At 35.0% G+C, this 21,502-nt stretch overlaps 2 long non-coding RNA genes across 2 annotated transcripts; both read left to right on the plus strand.

Moving 5' to 3' along the window:
• Window positions 1-453: 453 nt before the first annotated feature.
• Window positions 454-11,398, plus strand: LOC141338968 (uncharacterized). The gene is made up of 3 exons (XR_012355884.1): window positions 454-621; window positions 9,973-10,146; window positions 10,231-11,398. It is a non-coding gene; the product is annotated as an uncharacterized lncRNA (long non-coding RNA).
• An 8,883-nt stretch (window positions 11,399-20,281) lies between these two features.
• Window positions 20,282-20,870, plus strand: LOC141338969 (uncharacterized). Its single transcript, XR_012355885.1, has 3 exons — window positions 20,282-20,348; window positions 20,593-20,700; window positions 20,809-20,870. It is a non-coding gene; the product is annotated as an uncharacterized lncRNA (long non-coding RNA).
• Window positions 20,871-21,502: the final 632 nt, after the last annotated feature.

A 21,502-nucleotide genomic window follows, 5' to 3' on the forward strand; every position in this document is an offset into this window, starting at 1 on the left:
AAAAGTGTCCTAGAAATCAGTTTAAAGTAAATATCACAAATATTCAGATTAAAGAAAGCCTATAGAGTAGTGATGAGACTATTGCTTTAGAATGGATTAATTTACTGCAAAAAAAGCCTTTTTTTTTTTTTTTTTGCCCCGGACAAGTACATTTTTCATTCGGACAAGTGAATGTCTAGTTTACAAGCACATGTCAAAGCTTAATGTCAAGCCCTGCTTCAAATGGTTTGAAGAACAAAAATGATGAACTAGTATCAGGAATCATGTGGTAAAGTGCATTTCAATTAGTTTCTTAGCTTGTGCTTGTTCTGGCAAGTTGAAATCTCCATAGTGCCAATCCTGGTGTATAGAAAAAGTAGTGCTCATACAAACACACAAACAAACACACTCTCACCCTAAAGATTAAACACAATCTCAGAGATCATTCATGTTCTTCACTCTCTGCAGGCTGAGTTACTGCAGTATTGGAGAGGAAGGCTGTGCTGCTCTGATTTCAGCTCTGAGATCAAACCCCTCACACCTGAGACAACTGGATCTGAACGATAATAAACCAGGAGACTCAGGAGCGAAGCTGTTGTCTGCTCTACTGGAGGATCCACACTGTAAACTGGAGAAACTCTGGTGAGTGTTATTATATTATTGAACACAAAAACTGTGTGAAAATCATGGGCGTCGGAAGCAAAATAAATGTGGGTGGGTCCTCCCCCAGAAAAAAAAAAATACTGTAGTATATGCCATTTTCTGTAGACTGGTGCCTTTTATTTAATGCATTTTTATACAATGCCATATTTACAAATATTACAAAATACGGCAATTGAAACAACATCTTCAGTGGCGCAATTGATAACACGAGTAACATATCGTTTTTGACGCGGGAGACCCGAGTTCGCGTCCGCCTTTTGTTGAAATCATTTTCGAAATCGTCTCCCTTTTCACTTATATCACATCGGAAAGGCATTTGTTTATTTGTAAATTAATGAAATAATTGAAAAGTTGAAATAAAGTATCAACTAGGGTTAGGTACCGTGTATCTGAGCAGAAGTTACGCTGTTTTACTTTGCTGTGTCTCGGGAGTGCAGCAGGCACGACCAACTAGTGAAAACCCGGAATGAGTTTAATTGATATGGACTCTGAATAAGCCAAGTGGAATAAATTTGAGGAAACCACAGCATGTAATTTAAGGCTTTATCTAAATGCAGTTTAATTTATTAAGGCATACCTCATACAATGGATTTGACTGAGTCTGACGAAAAGTGCAAAGACATACTCGCTGAATTAGAGACGGTAAAAGTGGGTGGGTCCAATATCATTGGTCTTCAAAAGTGGGTGGGTCCTGTCCCACCCACGTTCAATGGTTCCGACGCCCATGGTGAAAATACTGCCAAAAAATTCATGTTAAAGGGATAGATGACCCAAAAAATGAAAATTCTGTTGTCACTTTACTTCTCTTTAAGTCATTTCAAAACAGTACGACTTTCTTCTGTGGAAAATAAAAATAGATATTTATTTTTTAGACGTTTACCAGAATAACAAATAATAGCCCGTACTGGGCAGAGCCTATAGACAGGCCTTACTTCTGTAGGCATAAATTCGACAACCTGTGTGAGAAATACAATTAATTATTTTCTCATAGCCTAAATATAAATTTATTCACTCACAGCTACCCCCATCTTTGGCACATTGCCTGTTTTATTGAGCTGACATATCAAAGTATGTGACCATGGAGAACTCTATAGATCAGTGCATGCGACACACTGGACACTGCATTTTGCAGACCACTATCCATTAGGTGTAAATAAGCAACAGTCATACCTTTTGTTTTAAACAATATGATTATTTTATTTCATTAATATTCAGTATTAACTGATGTCTCACAAAATGGTGTTTTATTTTTCTGCCAAATAAACATTTTAAGTAAAGACACAGAACCGCTTTGCAACTGACTCCAGCATAACACACAGAATGGTGCTTCGTTCTTGAATGAATATGACTCTTTGAATGCATCTGTTGAGTGAGTGATTTATAATGACCCAATAGTAGAGAAAGACTTTTGATTCTTATTCCAGAATGTAGTGTTGTCACGATACTGGAATTTCTAACTTCGATACGATACCTTGAAAAATATCGATATTCGATATGATTTTCGATACCACAGAGATAAAAACTACCACAATATTGAGGAATTTTTTTTTTTTTAAATAAATACAGTCTAGAACATGAAAATGAGGTATATGCATATGTACACTGCTGCAGCTCTGTTCAGCTTCTTAACTTCATTTGTGTTTTAGCTTCATACTTTATTTGCTGTTTAAATACAACTGGTAGTGTAGGTTGTAAATTTTTTTTTATTTTTTTTTAGACCACACTTTAAAAAAAACCTTAACTATCTAACTAATCTTAGAACTTAAGTTAATGGTAAAAGATATTTGTTAACATTAGTTAACATGAATAAACAATGAAAAATACTTCCAAAATATTTATTAATCTTAGTTAAAGTTAGTAGTTAAAGTTCATTTAAACTAGGGCTGCAACAACCAGTCGATAAAATCGATTATTATCGATAATGAAATCCGTCGACAACAATTCTCATTATGGATTAATGGGGTCCGCCCACAGTGCATTTACAGCTTCAAATTACAGCACTGAATGATTTATTTATAGACACAATGCATCTGAGAATAGTGGAGGAAACAGACTGAGATGCTGCAGGAGAGTTACTGATCCAAGCTGCCCAAAACATGAGGATTACTTATTTTTAACTATCTCTATTTTGAAGCTGATAGTGTAATGACTTGCCCTGTGAGGTGCTATCCTTATCTGTAAATGTCACAAATTCACACGAGCATTTCCATTTATGCCTAGAAGTCCATTCTGGCAGTCTGTGTTCAGTTAAAATCTTTACTGAATGAGCGTCAGACAAGAACACATACAGGTACACAATAAATACTCAGTCAGCGCAAAAACATTCATGTCAGTCTTTGATTGTTAAATTTAGATTTAAATACAACATGTAGTGCACGTATTTATGAAGGGTAGGATCTGTATGGCTGTGACGGTGGCAGATTTTTACCACAGCGGTGGTGCGGTGTTTATATATTAAAAAAAATTAGGCTCAAACATTATTCACCAACGTGCGTGGTTAACAGTTCCGTCGGTGAACAAGCAGCCTACATAACGCTAAAATAAATCAACAAAATAATACATTTAAATAAGAAAGAAGCCTAAATAAGAGTTAAATGGGCTATTAAACAAACATTTGTTGCAAAAAACAACCTCAACAGCTGATCAGAATTACTGGCCCTTACTTCCCCATTGCGCAGCTGCTGTTTTTAATAGCAAAGTAATTACATTTATTTTCATTTCTTTAGTTTATAAAGTTAATTTAGAAATATATTTGGAACACGTTTTATTTTTGAAATTCAAGTTTTTGTTTTTTAAAATAACGAAGAAGCGGCCAGCGGCAGACAGATCAATTTAGCCTTCTCAAATCATCACGATTTAAATTAAAATCCTTAGATATAAAAAAAAAAAAAACTGAAAGCATATCACAATATTAGTTTAATCGTTTAACTTAGATAAATGTGTACAAATAGGCGCAAATCCAATCGTTTGTGCGGAGAGTCAAAGCTTTGCAGGACATGGAGGTGCAAGCGCTAGTGGTGCAACGGATCACAAAACTCACGGTTCGGAAGATATCACGGATTTGGAGTCACGGATCGGATAATTTTTCGGATCAGCAAAAAACAAACAAAACAAAAAAAGTTCGTTTTTTTTTAATTATTACTGAATGCTAACTTTAAGTACTTCTAATCCACAGCAAAAACTACTAGCTGAACTAATAAAGTCAATTACTAAAATGACAAGTGTAGATGAATACAACATAAAGTTACTAATTAAATCAATAACACTAGTATTCAGGTGCAGAAATGTAATATTTAATGGTAAAATAACTAGTGCTTCTCACTGCAGGTATTTATAGGACGCTGTCTCTTTAAGGCCTAATGCAGGGCTGCTCAACCCTGCTCCTGGAGATCTACCTACCTGCAGACTTTTGTTCCAGCCCTGCTCCAACACAGCTGTCTGTAATTATCAAGTGCTACTTAAGAGGTTAATTAGCGGGTTCAGGTGTATTTGTTTAGGGTTGGAGCTGAACTCTGTAGGATAGTAGATCTCCAGGAACAGGGTTGAGCAGCCCTGGCCTAATGCACGTCTCTAATACTGGCACGCATCTTTCTCAGCTGTTTCGGTTCACTGAAGACATAACCCACTGTGTTTACCAGAATACCAAAAAGGGAATTAAACATAACTTTGTATGCATGTTAAGATAAGTTTTAAAGAGGAATCAATCTGTGAATCACGCAGTCTGAACCGCGCGTCTCTCTCTGTCTCTCTCTCTCTGTGCGCGTGCTCGCTTCAGGTAGCCTATGAGCTGCAGCGGTAAAAAAAAGAAGAAAACAAGAAACAGCACGCGTGTTCTCTTTTGCTGCAGCAGTTTAACTAGTTTGAATGGGTAAATTGGCAAGACAAAACATGTGCAAATTATACACTTTTACTCTGTGATGATTCAACTTAACAGTTAATCCTCGAACCACATGCGTACCGAACCGTGGAGTCCGGTCCGTACGGATCACGGATCATCTGCGATCCGTTGCACCGCTAGCAAGCGCCATGTGAAACTTCATTTTTGCTCATAAATGTAAGAGTAATAAATTTACTTTAAATTATTACTTCACTACTGTAAAACGAAATAATTCAAATCAAAAACAAAACTCTTTTATTAGCTATAGGCCTAATCCATAAAGATACATTTAGGCTTTAAAAGCGCGTCCAGTGAGCAGATGGTGAGTTAGGATCGTCAACTTCATCTTTGCCACACTGACTCAGAAAATACTAGTTTATTAATAAATCATTTTAATATCTCCTTACTTTTTCCCTGCCACATTCATGGTAATTACTTCAGCTGTGGCTTTGCTCACCAGTTTAGCCTTTACTGCGTGCATCTGAACGTGGACCTCTGCTGAAGAGACTTGCGCTCGCTGATGCTGCTGCTGCTGTTGGCGGGACACTAAACACCTCCACGGCAGAATAAATAGCAGAAACAGTGGATTTTATGCTTGTTAGTGTGTTTTTCTTCAGATATTTGTCTTTTCTCTTTATTACGACAGGTGAATTGTTGTAAATTGTTAAGCACTGTGTTTTCATAGCATTCAGAATGTGGAATAGTGTGATTTAAAAAATACATTTTGCGAAATTAGTGGTGTTAGCGCCTTTTGATAGCACTGCTCTGTAACAACTCTTGCATATTGGCTTCGGCTTTCCATGTTCATTTGTTTCATATCTGAAATATTTCCAGATAGCACTCCTGCTGTGTTCTTTATCAAACAAAGTCGGTCACAGGGTGCCGCACTCGCCTTTCTGTTCGCTTCTCTTGAATGAGACGAGACCGATACTGCGGGGGGTGGGGGGCGGTGGCGGCACAGGCTACAGCTCTGGGAATAAAACTGTTCTTTAGTCGGGAGGAGTACAAAAAGTCTGTGTCCTGGATGAGTTGGGTCCTTGATGATGTTGCTATCTCGCTTCTGTAGACGGCTAGCATAGACCATGTCGAGGTTCGTGAGTTTGGTTCCTATGAATCCTCTGAGCAGTTTTGACGGTCCGGGTCAGAGCTCGGCGGTTTTCTGCAGTTCAGCTGGAGTACCACACTGTGATGCAGTAACAGAGGATGCTCTCTATTGTGCTCCTGTAAAAATTTACTAAGAGCTGGGTTGGCACTTTTGCTTTTTTGAGTTTTCTTAGGAAAAAGAATCTCTGTTGAGCTTTCTTCACTAAGTGGGATGTGTTAATGGTCCAAGTGAGATCTTTTGTTATGTGTAGACCCAGGAATTTAATGTTGTTCACCCCTCAACGTCCTCACCATTTATGTGGAGGGGTGGTGGTGTTGTTTTCTTGGCTCTCCTGTAGTCTACAACGATCTCCTTTGTCTTGGCAGTGTTCAGAACCAGATCGTTGTTCACACACCAGTTGATTAGGTGTTGGACGTCCTCTCTGTAGTGAGACTCGTTGTTGTCTGATATCTACTATTGTGGTGTCATCAGCAAACTTCACTATGGTGTTAGAAGAGGAGTGGATGGGTTTGCAGTCATGTGTGAAAAGGGTGAAAAGAGCTGGACTAAGAATGCAGCCCTGCGGCGCTCCTGGGTTAATGGTGATAACAGATTATGTATGGTTGCCCACCCTGACATTTTGAGGTCTGTTAGTGAGGAAATCCAGAATCCATGAGCAAAGTGTGGTGGTTAGTCCCAGGTCATACAGCTTGTTTACAAGTTTGTATGGCACAATGGTATTAAATGCCGAGCTGAAGTCTACAAATAGCATCCTAACATATGTATTTGTATGCTCCAGATGAGTAAGGCTGGTGTGAAGAGCGATTGAGACTGCATCTGCTGCTGATCTGTTTCTGCAGTAAGCAAACTGTAGGCTATCCAGGTCCACAGGGATGTTGGCTTTGATGTGTGTGAGAACAAGTCTCTCAAAGCACTTCATGATTATTGGTGTCAGAGCGACCGGGCAGTAGTCATTCAGACATTTTACTGACTGTTTTTTGGGCACAGGAATAATGGTAGTAGATTTGAGGCATGTTGGGACTACAGCCTGCTGCAGAGACAGATTGAAGATGCTGGTGAACACCCCCGCCAGTTGGTCAGCACATGACTTCAGCGTGCGGCCTGGAACCTGATGCGGCTGCTTTGTTGACATTGATCCTCCTCAACGTGGATCTAACCTGATGGCGTTCGAAGACAGGTACCGGCTCCTCTGTGGGTGATGGTGCTGTCTGAATTTCCATGCTGTTGGAGTGTCCGTCAAAGCGGGCAAAGAACTGGTTCAGAGTATCAGGAAGCGTGGCATCATGGCTGGACAACGAGGGGCTGTTCTTATAGTCCGTTAGGGCTTTAATGCCTCTCCACATGCTGCGGGGGTTGTTATTTTCGAAATAGTCCTCAATGCGTTGCTGATATCTGTGTTTTAGGGCTGCTCTATTTTGGCAAAAATCATAATCACGATTATTTTGGTCAATATTGTAATCACGATTATTTAAACGATTATGACAGGCTCCAAAACTTGATTAATTTAAAGATAGCAATACAGCAAAAAAGATAAAAAAAAAAAACAGTGCTTTAAAAATACTGAATACTTTTATGCAAGTTCAAAGTAGTCTAACAATACTACAGAAATTGAATGTAATTATTTGAATGTAAAAGAAACTTCATTGTAATAGTTAAACATGCTTTGTTTCTTATTAAAACTAAAAACGTCCTTCATTCAAGAGCAGTGAGTGATGTTTCTCTTTGTATTTTTACGTTTTATTCATATTAAGCACAGAGACGGCAGAAGGAATATTACGTGTTGCCGCTTTGACCACACGGACCCTTTATACTGTTACACACGTATTTTCATTCTCAACTGTTTATGATCATTTAAGACATAACTGACAAGAGTTTACATGAATAATCACCAAGCGCCTCATTTTGAAATATTTTTGCATGTATTTGACCGTTTAGGCGCACCATGAGCTAAAAGATAACTTTTCATGTCGGTGATATGCTCCGTCTCTGAGCGCATACACGGAACAAGTTTTCTTATGCGCTATTTAAAACACAAAATCAAAGAAACATGTTTTATGAAAGTAACGTTACACGATTTTGCTGATTTGCATGTGAAATTAGGCGTTTATGGAGGAGCGAAAGCGCACCACTGGTAAGGGGGCGGAGTGGGGCGCAATAATCGTTTCATCTCGATTACTGCATTTTCATGATCGTTTGAAGCAGAAATCGAAATCGAAACCGAATTTCGATTAATTGCACAGCCCTACTGTGTTTTGCTGCTTTAATGCCCTTCTGTGGGATGTCTCCTTCATAAACTCAATGATTTACTGCCACCTTCTAGCGATAATCCTTTTATATTCCAAGTACCATTTCATTCTGTAATTCATTTAAAATTTCTTTAATCAAAATGTTATGTTTAAAACATTAATCACATTATGTTCTACAACTGTGGTGTGTAAATGCATTTACTGCCTTCTGATCAACATTAACCCATAAATACACCTGTGCAAAGATGACTTTGGTTGATGCTGATTTATTAACCGCCTATAGTGTCATATTTATCTAAAATAACTGAATTTTACATTACAATTGAACATTAAAGATGACATACATATTTAATAATTAAAAAAATCATATATAATAATAAAAATCGACAGTCTCTTATAGCAATACATACTACAACTACTACTAATAATTGGATAGTTATTATAAAATAATAATTATCATATTGCAAAAATAAATAAACTAATAAATACTCTGGTTTCACTGTTCAAAGTGTTATTTCATGGGTTTGATTCTTGTAACTGAGATGTGCTATTTTATAGTGGCTATTTAACATTACTCCTAAAATTATAAAATTATATTTTTATATTTTATTTATATAATATATATATTATATATTATTGTAAATATATACTGCCCAGTCAGTTTTTCTCACTGTAACATGTGTCTGTCAACAACAGTAACGTTAAACTGATTACTAAATGCTGCAAGGAATAACACAAAGTAATTTGCATTAGAATAAGCTATTGTAATATACATACTTACGTTATATAAAGCATAGATAAACATATAAATTACACCATATCTTACCACCATCATCTTTCTCTTGCCTAAAGGAAATTACTTATGTTTAATGCTGATTGGCCTTCTTCTTCTTAAAGTTTGTTTGGCGGTTTGCTATCAGAATTGACCTGATTAACATGAAAAATAACAATTTCACCATAAAATTATTTAAATAAGTTTCGTGTTTCACAATCACATGCTATAAGGCTAACCAGCATGGGGCAAATGCACATAAATACTTTAGCTAATGTTTTTTATTTATTTATTATTTAATACTTTAATACTTGTTCAAAACTATTACTTTAGCTAAGTTAGACTATTGTTAAATAAAATAATCAATAAATAAATATCATTAAAATATATTAAATAAAATATTTTAAAACAGAGACAAAATCATTTTAAAAAGTGAAGATTCTGAAAGCATTGAAGTAGATCCCATAATAATTTAATCTGGATTTACAGTAGTAACAACAAATGATATGTTTAATATGTTTTAAATCTGATTGTTTGATTATAAACATGGTGATGATCTCTAAGATACACATCCAACATAATATATGATATTTACCATCTGAGTCATGTCAACAAATGGAAAAGTCAGTCATCTATTCATTATTTTGTAAATTATTGTGCCTTTAGCCCCAACAGCAGGGCGATTTTTACCCCAAATACCATACTTTTACATTTTCTTTTCGTTATTGAAAAACTGTTGCTTTAATTGTCTTAAACCAAAATGGGAATCATTAAGACGACCTTTGTCTCAAAATATATTCAATAATTTTAGCGATTATCATTTGCTTCTTAAATCTAACATAAAAAAAAAAAATCAAATATGAGTTTGCACAGAATCAACTACATGAAAACACATCACTGCGGGGAGTTATTGGCCAAACTTAAAATACCTGTTTAAATTATTAAAACTAGAGATATTTATTAACTAGATTACTTTTTTATCTTGTAAACTACCAAAGTGCAGCATGTTATATTCACGTGTGGGGAACACATCCACATCACAGCATGCTGCCCATATCATAAATCAAAGCACATGACAGACAGTTGTCGGAGAACACCTATATTGTTTATACCTATATAGCATAATCAAGTTGAGCATCACAATCAGGAATCATGTGGGTAGAGTGCATTTAAATGAATGTTTTAGCTGATGGCAAGTCAAAAAACTTCTCTAGCGCTGATCCTGGTGTATAGAAAAAGTAGTGCTCATACAAACACACAAACAAACACACTCTCACCCTAAAGATTAAACACAATCTCAGAGATCATTCATGTTCTTCACTCTCTACAGGCTGAGTAACTGCAGTATTGGAGAGGAAGGCTGTGCTGCTCTGATTTCAGCTCTGAGATCAAACTCCTCACACCTGAGACTACTGGATCTGAGATATAATATACCAGTAGAGACAGGAGAGAAGCTGCGCTCTGCTCTACAGAACGACCCACACTGTAAACTGGAGAAACTACTGTAAGTTATTGAGTCAATGCTTTCATTAATTATCTTCTATTAAAGCAGATCTTAGTGTATTTAATCTTTCTCTTTATTGTACAGTATTTGACAGTGGAAACTCTACAAGCTCCGAACAAGTGAATCAAAACAACACGTCCTGAACAAGACTGTCACCTGGACAAATGCAGACACTGATCCAGCAGTTTCATATCTGAAGGAGTTTTGTTTTTAATTTTCATTCAGCTTAGATTTTTTTTTTCAGTCTCACATGAACATTTTTTTTTATAAATAAGTATATTGGACATACTACCTGTACCATAACATTTTTAGTGTGAAACTACAGTATATTTCAAGCTAATAATTGCATTACTTACACAGTGATTTCACAGTGGGACTTCTATTATATCTAACTGCACTCACAGAAATGTAGAGGATGTCTTGACTGTAAAGTGCACTCTGGTGCAAGATGATGTTTATTTACAGTGAGGTTCAGGTGATCCACAGGTGTGCAGTATTTACAAAGTGCAAAAAAAAAAAAAGACTGTACGAAAATAAACAAACAAAATATACAGGTATCCACAATATAGACGTTAGATAAAGGGTTTTGACTCGTTCATGGCACTACTGCTGCACGCTCACTTGTCTGGTCTACTGAGAGACAAACTTCACAATAAGAGTCGCCCACAGTAGCGCTCAACTTCACCTCCTCCTCTGACTCAACAATTACACAATTACACAAACAACAGAAAACAGGTCAGACATACAAATATATACATATAAGCAGTTCTCGGGTATGTATGTAGATGTAATATGCTTTATATGGATAGGGAAATGAAGCCTCATGAAGCACTGAGGTTTACTTCTGACTGTTTCAGGAAAAGATCAAGAGGTCCTGCAGACTGCAGCGCGATGACGAAGATGGATCAGGTCCAATACATACTGGACGTTTTTTTTTTGTTTGTTTGTTATTTTTTCCAAGGTACAAAGCACAAAAGTACAAAATTGTCAGCATTATACATGTATATAATACAATAATAAATAAATAAAATGAATACAAAACAATTTTGTTCGTTTCGCTCTCTGGGAATGTAAAGAAAAATACAGTTTTTACTTGGAATTAGTTTTTAACCCCTGGTTTTAAACTAGCATTTACATGAGATAATTTATATATTATTGCTTGAAAAATAGTGTTTAAAAATAGTGCAAGAATGTTTTTAATTAAGGAAATTAAACAGACCTAGGCATTTGAAAGAAATGTGTCTAATAATTCCAAAAAAGAAAGAGAAGCATTGAACATAAAATATTCGAGACATTTATTAGGAATACCATTTTCTTAACAATTAAGATGCTGCATGTGTTTCTAATCGAAGTGTGCGTCTCTCCTCCGACTTTCCCAACAAAAATCCCTCCCCCTCTCAGAAAATACATTAAACTGAAATTACTGAGCTATACGCGGTTAAAAGTAGCCTATTAAAATGGTACAGTGGCATTGCTCAGTTCAACGTGTTGGAAATCTGGCATTTTGTCCGACTTCAGCATTTATTCAACAGTTAATAACGCTCAACATTCAAAAGGTAAATATTATTCAGCCAATAAAGTGTAGGTCTATGTATTTCATAGAAAATTGTGTCTACTATATCATATCATAGTTAACATTAGTTAATACACTAATTTAAACAAACAAAAACCTGTTGTAATATATTACCCTGAAAACAATGTTTTGCTCGATCCAGAAAACTAGTTAATAAAACACCACAGAATTAACACACACACAAAAAAAATTTGTTTTGTTTTAAATTCAAGTAAACAAAAACATTTATTCGTTTTGTAGCAGCAGTCCATTGAACAGAAGCCAGCATCTCTTTGTCTGAATAGAATGCTGTGAAGACCCCCTTCTTTCCATTGTCACTGTATCCAAAGGTGTTTTTGAAGATGTATCCACAGCAAGAGCAACTTGAGCTCAAACTCCACTCTGTATTCTTCCCTCACTTCTGGACTGACAGATTTACAGTTAACAAGACCTACACAAGTAAAAAAAAAAAAAAAAAAAAAAAAAAAAAAAAAAAATAATATATATATATATATATATATATATATATATATTTTTTTTTTTATCTATGTAATATTTAAAATAACAATTAGTAATATTTATAAGTAAAAAAAAATGACAAATTTAGGCCAGCATATTTAGATGTGCATTAACAGCCAAAATTTAAACAAAAATAAAATGTACACATATCGGCAATATTTCCATAATAAATAAATTTTACACCTGTGACATTTTAAGATGACTTTCAGAATAAAAATATATATGACCACATTTTTTTTACATTGTTTTATATTAAAGATTATGTTAACCTACTGTGCTTGTATAAGTTCTTTGGTTGTAGTCTTCAACCTTATAGAGCTTGGCAAACTACGTCACTGTGCATTGAATTATGGGTAGTCGCCGCCATGTTTTAGGTAACGTCGTCAGCCGTCAGTATTACAAGATAGTAATATTAAAAAGAAAAAACAATGCACCGATCCAAGGAAAAGCAAAATCTTCTATACCGACAAAAGCTTAATGAAGTGTCAAAGCTGAGGTATTAGGAAAACTAAAAATAATCAACGGCTCGATCCGTACAAGCATAAAGAGTGGTGGACGATCAAAATGAGATCCTGCACTTAACATTCCCAGATGGTGTTTTCCTTCCTTGTTTGTGGTGTTATTTGCCTTTTTACCTACTGCATTGTTACCTCTGTTCTTGATACTTGAAGTGTACAGCACTGTCACATCTTACACCAGTTGTGTTTGCACTATATAGTAGTGGAACTGAACTTTTACATTTTGTCGATTCTTATGTGACTGTGAACTGTACACATATACCTCAGTGTGTTATACACAAATAAAGGGATACAGAAATGTTCGTGTTTTTTCAGTTTATTGCTGCAACGTGGTATGCAATATGCAAAACAGATAATGCATGTTTAATGCTGCGTTCCAGGCAGATTTTAATGCCCGTAAACGGGCGCCGTTCGCAGTTTTGGGCCCTATGACAAAATATGAGGTTGGGCCCCCCCTACCACACAAAAGCAGATCTCTGGGGGACCCTAAAAGGCGTGGGCCCTTAGAATTATCCTAACTTACCCCCCCTTAGCGGCGCCCCTGCCCATAAATCAGACATCAAACCAGGAGTCAGGCGTTCCAGGCAAGTCGTACCAAACTGTCTGAGCGCATTTATTATTATTATTATATTATTATTAATTTGAATGCAACGTTATATTGTCCTAAAGTCTATTTTTCCACCGTGTACAACTTGCATAAACACCGCACCGCATGTGATATCAGAGCTCGCAACTGGGAGTAACTTACATCGATCTAGAACAAGTTCACAGATGGGAAGTCACGGTTTGACTGTCGCTCAAGTGCACTTTCAGGGGTAGAAGGTTGAAAAACACGAGTAACGGGTTGCCTGAAACACGGCATAACTGAAGGCTGTAAAGCATTGAGTATATGTGTATATACATGTGTATATTTTACACGCGTTATATCTATATCTACAGTGTATGTATATATTAGTAGTCAACATTTAAAGTGGATCAAAAAAGTAAAAGTTGTCCTAAGACATGATTTTATGTTTTACATTATGTTTACATACATAATATATACATATAAATACACACAATACATGAACATATTTACACAGAAAAGTTTACGTTGGATTACATTCCTTGAGAGCAACTGATTTGACAGCATTAATTTCTTACTTTATGGTTTCATAACAACGCTGGGGCATATATTAATCTGCTACCCACGCCATGCAACGCCGTTTTGTGGACACTTGGGATTCAAGTTGATTTGTCCAAGCTAGAAAGCTGAAAAATCGAACATTTGACAGTCGGCGTACATGCCGGTCGTGAGTGCGATTGTGGCAATTAACAAATAGTGTCTACCGCAGCTCCGTTACCTAAATTCCCAACATGCATTGCGTTGCTGACTTGTCTCTTGTGGATAAAGAAAGAAGAAATAAACTATGGCCAGCAGTGGAAAAAGCAAGAAAAGACAACAAACGTGCCTACTTTATTGGAGGTAGGGCCTTTGTTGAAGGAATCGAAATATTCCCTCCAGCATGAAACATTATACTCCAGATAAGCAATTAGAGACTTTTTTGTACTGAGACAGGAGGTTAACAAGAGTCTGTTTAATTAAGAGGTCGGTGGCGTTTTGGGATATTGAAATTTGAATTAAATTATTTTTTGTAAGTTTCATTCTGTTTCTAAATTTAATCTTAAGGAATTTAACGGGTATTATGAGGTAAACTAAATACAAATGAATGCCACCATATTTTTATTTAGACCTTTTTTGACATTTTGATACTTGAAACATTTTATTTTTGTAATGCCTGTTGCTTTAAGGAAAAAAAAAGTTGTTTCTTTGGTAATATTGTTGCCTATGGAGGATTGAAGGTCAGTTGGATAATGCTATTACTTTGTTAATTGAACTTGCATTATAGAAAAGTTGATTGTGTTCTGAGGAATTGCTGTTCTGTAATGTAGAGATGTGCACTTTGATTTGCACTACTTCATTTATGTTGGTTTAGAGTTTGCTGTTCTCATCATTCTGAGTATATTTTTGCTAAACCTATTGCAAATATCTGTTTTATCTGCCTTTATATTAGAGATTTCTCTTTCATGTCACTATCTTTAATTTCTTTTAATACAAGAGGGTTAAGAAACCTTACAAAAAGGGAAGCAATATTTTTATATCTTAAAACATTTAAAACTGACTTTTGTTTTTTGCAAGAATGTCATTCCACCAAAGAGGATTGTAATTTCTGGAGATCTCAATGGGGTTTAGATTTATGGATGGCTCATGGAACAAGTAATTCAGCTGGGGTTTGTATCCTTAAGAATCAGTTTAATGGAAAGATTATACATTCTAATTGTGACCCAAATGGCCGTTATACTTGCCTTGTAATAGAAACTTCAAATGTAATGTGTATTATTGTTCATATTTATGGGTTTAATCAACACAAAGACAACGAAAAACTTATTGATCAAGTGGAAGAACACGTTTTGAATTTACTAACCAAATACCCAAATTCATTTTTAATTTTTGGAGGCGACTTTAATGTTGCTTTGGATGGTATCTTAGACAGATGTCCTCCAAAAGCAGCAGATAATTCACATCTTTATTTAAAGACGTTCATGGAACGATTTTCTTTAGTTGACAGTTGGAGAGAGACTCATCCTTCTCAAAAATGTTTTACATGGTGCAATAATTCTCTTTCAAAACAGTCTCGAATCGATTTGTGGCTTATCTCTAGAGATTTAAATAATACTAGATCTGACATTATTCCATCACCACTTTCTGATCACAAATGCATCTCTTTATTTATTCCCTTTTCAAATACTGCTAATTTGCATAGAACTACTTCCTATTGGAAATTAAATGTTACATTGCTTAGTTATAAAGAAGTAAAGGAAAAAATCAATGTTATAATTTGCAGTTATTGGGAAAAAGCAAATAAAGAAAATAATTTTGGTAGTAATTGGGAGTTAGCAAAATATGAAATTGGTAAATTTTTACGAACATTTAGTAGTAAATCGGCGAAAAAGAAAAGAAATGATGAAAATTATATAATTTATAAAATTTCAGATCTTTTGTCTGTTTTATCTGATGCTGAAAAGGTTGAACTTACCCATTATCAAAATATGTTAGATGAGTATTATAAACAAATAGCTGAGGGAGCTTTTGTTAGATCACGGAAAAAACGGTTGGAAGAAGGTGAACAAAATTCTTCTTATTTTTTTAGATTGGAAAAGCAACAAATAAAAAAAAAATTTGATGGAAAAGCTTATAATTGATGAAACACTCTGTGAAGACCAGAAAGTTATCGCTAATTTTTGTGCCAAATTTTATAATGATTTGTATACATCTAATTTTCACAAACAACATGCTCTCGATTTTTTTGAATCTTTATCAGACATAAATAAATTGAGTAATGCGGATCAAGCCTTTTGTGAGGCTCCAATTACTTTAAAAGAAGTGGAGGAAGCAATTAAATCATTAAAATTAAACAAATCACCCGGCACAGATGGCCTCACATCAGAATTTTATCATATGTTTAATAAAAAAAATAGCTCCCTTCTTGTTAAATGTTTAAAAGGAAAGTGTAAATAAATCTTTTCTTCCACCCACTTTATGCCAAGGTTTGATTACTTTAATTCCCGAGCCAAATAAAAATCCAAATTTATTAGATAATTACCGTCCTATAACGTTGTTAAACAATGATTACAAAATAATTGCTATAGTATTAGCTCAAAGATTAAAAGGTATATTACATTCTGTCATTGATGAAACGCAATCGGGCTTTATGCAAAATAGACACATATCGAATAATATAAGATTAATATTAGACATTTTGGATTATTCTGACATAATTAATGAAGACAGTTTCATCTTTTTCTTGGATTATTATAAAGCCTTTGACACTTTAGAACATGTTTTTTTATTTCAGGCCCTTAAAGAAATTGGTTTTGGTGATATATTTTGTAATATGGTTAAAATGCCGTATAAAAATGCAAATAGCTCAATTAAATAAAGCTGTGGTACCTCTCCAAGGTTTTTTTTTAAACTGTGGGGTTAGGCAGGGATGCCCTGTATCTCCTTATTTGTTTTTAATTGCAGTGCAATTTCTCAATTTGTTTATTAAAAAAACAAAAAAAAGTCTTATTGAAAAAGTCTGTTATACTAAATCCATATAACAAAGGTGGCCTAAATTTTATAGATTTCAATTCTTTAAATTATGCTTTTAAAATAAATTGGCTAAATCAGTATTTGAAAAATCAAAATTCAGTTTGGTATATCTTTCCACAGCAAGCATTTTCCTTTGTTGGAGGTATTACATTTTTGTTGATGTGCAATTATAACAAATCCAAAATCCAAAACTATAAGGTTTGGAGTAAAAAGTAAAAACTCAGATGTGTTTTCTGTAGCAGTGGTTTTGTTTGCTGCCCTTTCACCCTCAGTTCAAACCCTTTTAAAATAAATGTATAAATAATTAATAAATAAAAGTAATTAAATTGACATCTTATTAATTGCAATATTTTGATGAAGCCTCTAGTGTTTGTCTTTAATATCACAGCGACAGTGACTGCTAGAATCTAGAAGTGCTTCTTTCATTACTGCACACCAGTATTAGAGTACAATCGGGCCAAAGACACGTGTCTCCTCAGAGTTATCAGACAAATGAATATTAAATGCAACTTCCAAAGGGAAAATATAGAAATATAGATCTTGTGAGTGATATCATATTTCTAAATATGATGTTGCATTAAAAATATGGTGATTATTTCTTTTTTTTAACACCAAATACCATCTTTTTTAAACGCTCCAGTTAAAGCTGAAAACATAAACAAGACCTTTGTTTCAAAATATAAGCCTGTAATTTTAATGATTCTCATTTGCTACATAAGTCTGTAATAATTTTAAATGTGTCTGTGCATCTTTAGCCCCATTGTAAACTACCACACGAGTCCAAATAAGGTAGACCAGGGGCAATTGTAAAATATATATTATATTTTCCTTAATAACTCACAAACTACTTGAAATACACCAATCATCTTTTGACAAGAAAGAACTATATGTGCACTAATTAATAATACAACTGATATATTTTCACTAATAAGGATAAGACTAATATTAAACTAAATGCAAGAAGTCAGAGTTTTGAGGGCAATTGTAACACTGAACAAATAAGTCATATTAACCCACTGTATCTCAAATAAAAGTCTACCTCAAAGTAATCAATTTCCTGCTGTAGTGTTTCATAATGTTACCTAAGACTTTGTTTCATATGGTTCAAGTTATTTTAGTTGTAAGACATTATATGCTTTCAAAGAGCAAAAGTCTATTTAAATTTTTGCAAAAGACTATAGGCAACTATTTTAGTGTTAAATAGATTTTAAATATTTAAAATGAACCAAAAATAGGCTGAAAATGATCTTGTTTGTTATTCTGGACACTGTTCAAATATTCCACTCATATCCTGTAGGAGGAGCAAGTGGTGAGGAAGTCGACAGAGAACCAGAAGTTTTATATGAGAGAGAACTGCCTTTATATATTCAGTTAAATAACACTCAGAGTACATCTGTGAGGGAAATACATTTAGGGGTTATAACTTTAAATAATAAAGAATAAAATTAAATATTAATATTCTCAAACTCCTCCTTGTCAGGTGACACATGAAAGTGAAACTCTTACAGCAGGATCTGTTTGGTGAATGAGGAAGTAAACTACGTTAAGAGAGAAAAACACAGTGAGTATCTCAATTTCACAATCATCTTGAATAGCTAAACTCAATCCTACAACAGTAAGCAGTATCAAATATTTAAAAAGTAGTTTGAATGACATTAGGAGAGAAAACAGAGTCTGTAAATCGTCAGATTGCACCTTTACTTTCATTTTAACACAGCGCACAATGCTCTGGATTTGTTTTGCAGTTTGTGAATAATTTGATTCTGTGTAAATAATGTCAGGGTATTAAATGAGTGCAGGGCTGGGTTCTCCGAAACCACCTTAACGCTACGTCGTTCTTAAGTTGTACCTTAAGAAGTACCTTATCGTTAATATGTGTTTTCCGAAACCTTCTTAGTTAAGTATACCTTCTGTAAGTCATACGTTCGTAAGGTTGGTCTGGAGCGCTCTTAGCTATACCTTACCGCTGCTGGCGGTTCATACCGCTAGTGGGCACCACGCAAAAAGCTTTTTTACATCGCAGTTTAATTACAAATAGAAAATTTTATATGAACATTTAATATAAAATCTGATTTAGTATTAAAATTGCATTTTTTACTTTAAAATTTTACACATAAAATACTTAAGTTGTTATAGCCTACACCCAGTGTCAAGTCAAGTCACCTTTATTTATATAGCGCTTTTAACAATACAGATTGTGTCAAAGCAACTGCACAGTATTTAAACAGCACAATAGTGTGTAAGTAACGCATTATTGTAAACAATCAATTTTCAGTAAAAGGCAGTTCATCAATGAATTCAGTGATATCATCATCCAGTTCAGTTCAAATAGTATACGGTATCGCTGGAAAGTGTCCCCAACTAAGCAAGCCAGAGGCGACAGCGGCAAGGAACCAAAACTCCACAGGTGACAGAAATGGAGAAAAAACCTTGGGAGAAACCAGGCTCAGTCGGGGGACCAGTTCTGGCCAGTGTATGGAAGTGTTTTCATCAATAAAGTTTTCATGGTTGTTAGCTTTTTTTAATTACTATCTCGAGGCACATCAGCGGGCGAACCATTTGACAGAAAAGGCTATGAGTCTATATAAAGAAAGATGAGTTTACACAAACTTTATAGCTATGGCAGCGAGACCTTGAGTACTTGTTTTAAATCAAAGACGGCGCCGTGCGTGGAGAGTAATAGTGTGTAATGCATACGCCAAAGTCCAATTTTGCATGCATATGATACGCCAATCCTTCCCATTAACTTCAATGGAGAGAGGATGCATACAAATACCACGCATCATCTTTTATATCATCTATATAAAAGATGATGCGTGGTATTTATACGCATCCTCTCTCCATTGAAGTTAATTGGAAGGATTGGCGTATCATATGCACGCAAAATTGGACTTTGGCTTATGCATTACACGCTATTGCAAAGTCGTGTTATTCGTACGCAAAATGATGAGAATAAGTTGAAACACATACACATGTATTTCTGCATGTACATATTTCATTGAGCCCCGATAAATGCAGTTTGTACTATTTCTAAAACGCTTCTTTATTAAAAAAAAACATTGTTTTCTCAATACTTTACCTATACCGCTGTGAAAGAAAGAGCGCACAATCGATCACCGAGGCATCGATATCAACCTATTCAGCACCTCCACCATGGACAGCACCTGCTAAGGTCGCACTTAAGAAGGTTTACCTTAAGCAATATCCTAAGGTATAGTTTGGAGAACACACGTAGGAAAGGTATAGCTGTAGTTAAGGTGTACCTTTTGAGTCTTCGTAGCACGCTAAGAGACAACGTTATCGGAGAACGCAGCCCAGGTCATTACTGTGAACTGACTGATGAGACAGAGGTGAATTTGAGAAAGTTAATTTAAATATAATCTGTGGACCAACATCTGTATCTGCTTTTAGATGAAACCATGGCCTCCAGAATGAATCTCTCTAAAGAACATGACACACAGATAAAGACCGTCAAGAGGTGAGAAAACTTGACATTTCACATTTTAATGTTCAGTATAAATAATAAATACAATACTACATGAATGAAAAGGACACATTGCTTTTAAGGAAATATGTTAACCTTTTTACAATCAAGTCACAACAGACCCCTCAAATGAAAGATTAACTTTTGAGGAGGTTTTAGAAAATAAAGGTGTTTCTGTCAGAGCATGATGAGATTTTCAGAAACTTTGAGAAACTATTTTGTTTTGCTGTTATTTTAGTCTCTGTCAGAATGAATCTCCTGAACCCAGCTGTGTGTCCATGAAGAGTGACGCGTCTATGGGTCGTCCAATTAATTTCAGTTCGGGAGAATCATCTGCTGATCTGAGGTGTTGTTAAGTTTACAGTATAAAACACATATGAAATTAATTTATTTGCTGATTTGCATTAAATATAACACATATTTACAAAAATTATAAATATTTGTTTAACTACAGTCAAAAACCTGAAGGACCAGAATCACATACAGCAAAGAAGAACTTAGACTGCATTTTCAAGGTTGGTTTTGTGTGTTTGTCCACCGAAACATAATAACCCTAAAATAAATCTGTGAAATTCTCTCTTCAATAGACACAATTACTTTTCTTCACATTTAAGATAATTTGTAAGGTAAGGTACTATAAAGCAGATCAATGACCACTAAAGTAGAGAAGATGAATCCATATGTAACCTGACTGCTGCACAAAGATGAACATCAATCTAGCAAACAGACAATCCAGTCAAACTCCCTCTTTTAACTTCATTATCTGTAGACGCTGATGTTTGAGCATAAAGTGGAAGTTATTATCAGGTGTGATATAATTCAGTGATGTTTATTAGTATTTATGCCTTTGACTAAACTACAAAAAAAAAAAAAAATCACTCTTGACTCTTGTGTATTGATTTTTTGATTCACATTCTCTGTGACTGAATGGAGGTTTATTGTTTGAATATTTACTATGATTTCAGGAGATTGAGCACAGAATCGTCTCTGAGTTAAAAAGCTTTAAGAGACTACTGAGTCCAGATTACCCAGAATGCTCTGAAAGAGACCATTCTGATGATGAGGGTCATAACAGAGTCAGAGAGGGGCTTCTGAAGATCACACTGCTCATCCTGAGGAAGATGAAGCAGACAGACCTTGCTAACACA

Source organism: Garra rufa, chromosome 7, assembly GCF_049309525.1.
Source record: "Garra rufa chromosome 7, GarRuf1.0, whole genome shotgun sequence".
Classification (NCBI taxonomy): domain Eukaryota; kingdom Metazoa; phylum Chordata; class Actinopteri; order Cypriniformes; family Cyprinidae; genus Garra; species Garra rufa.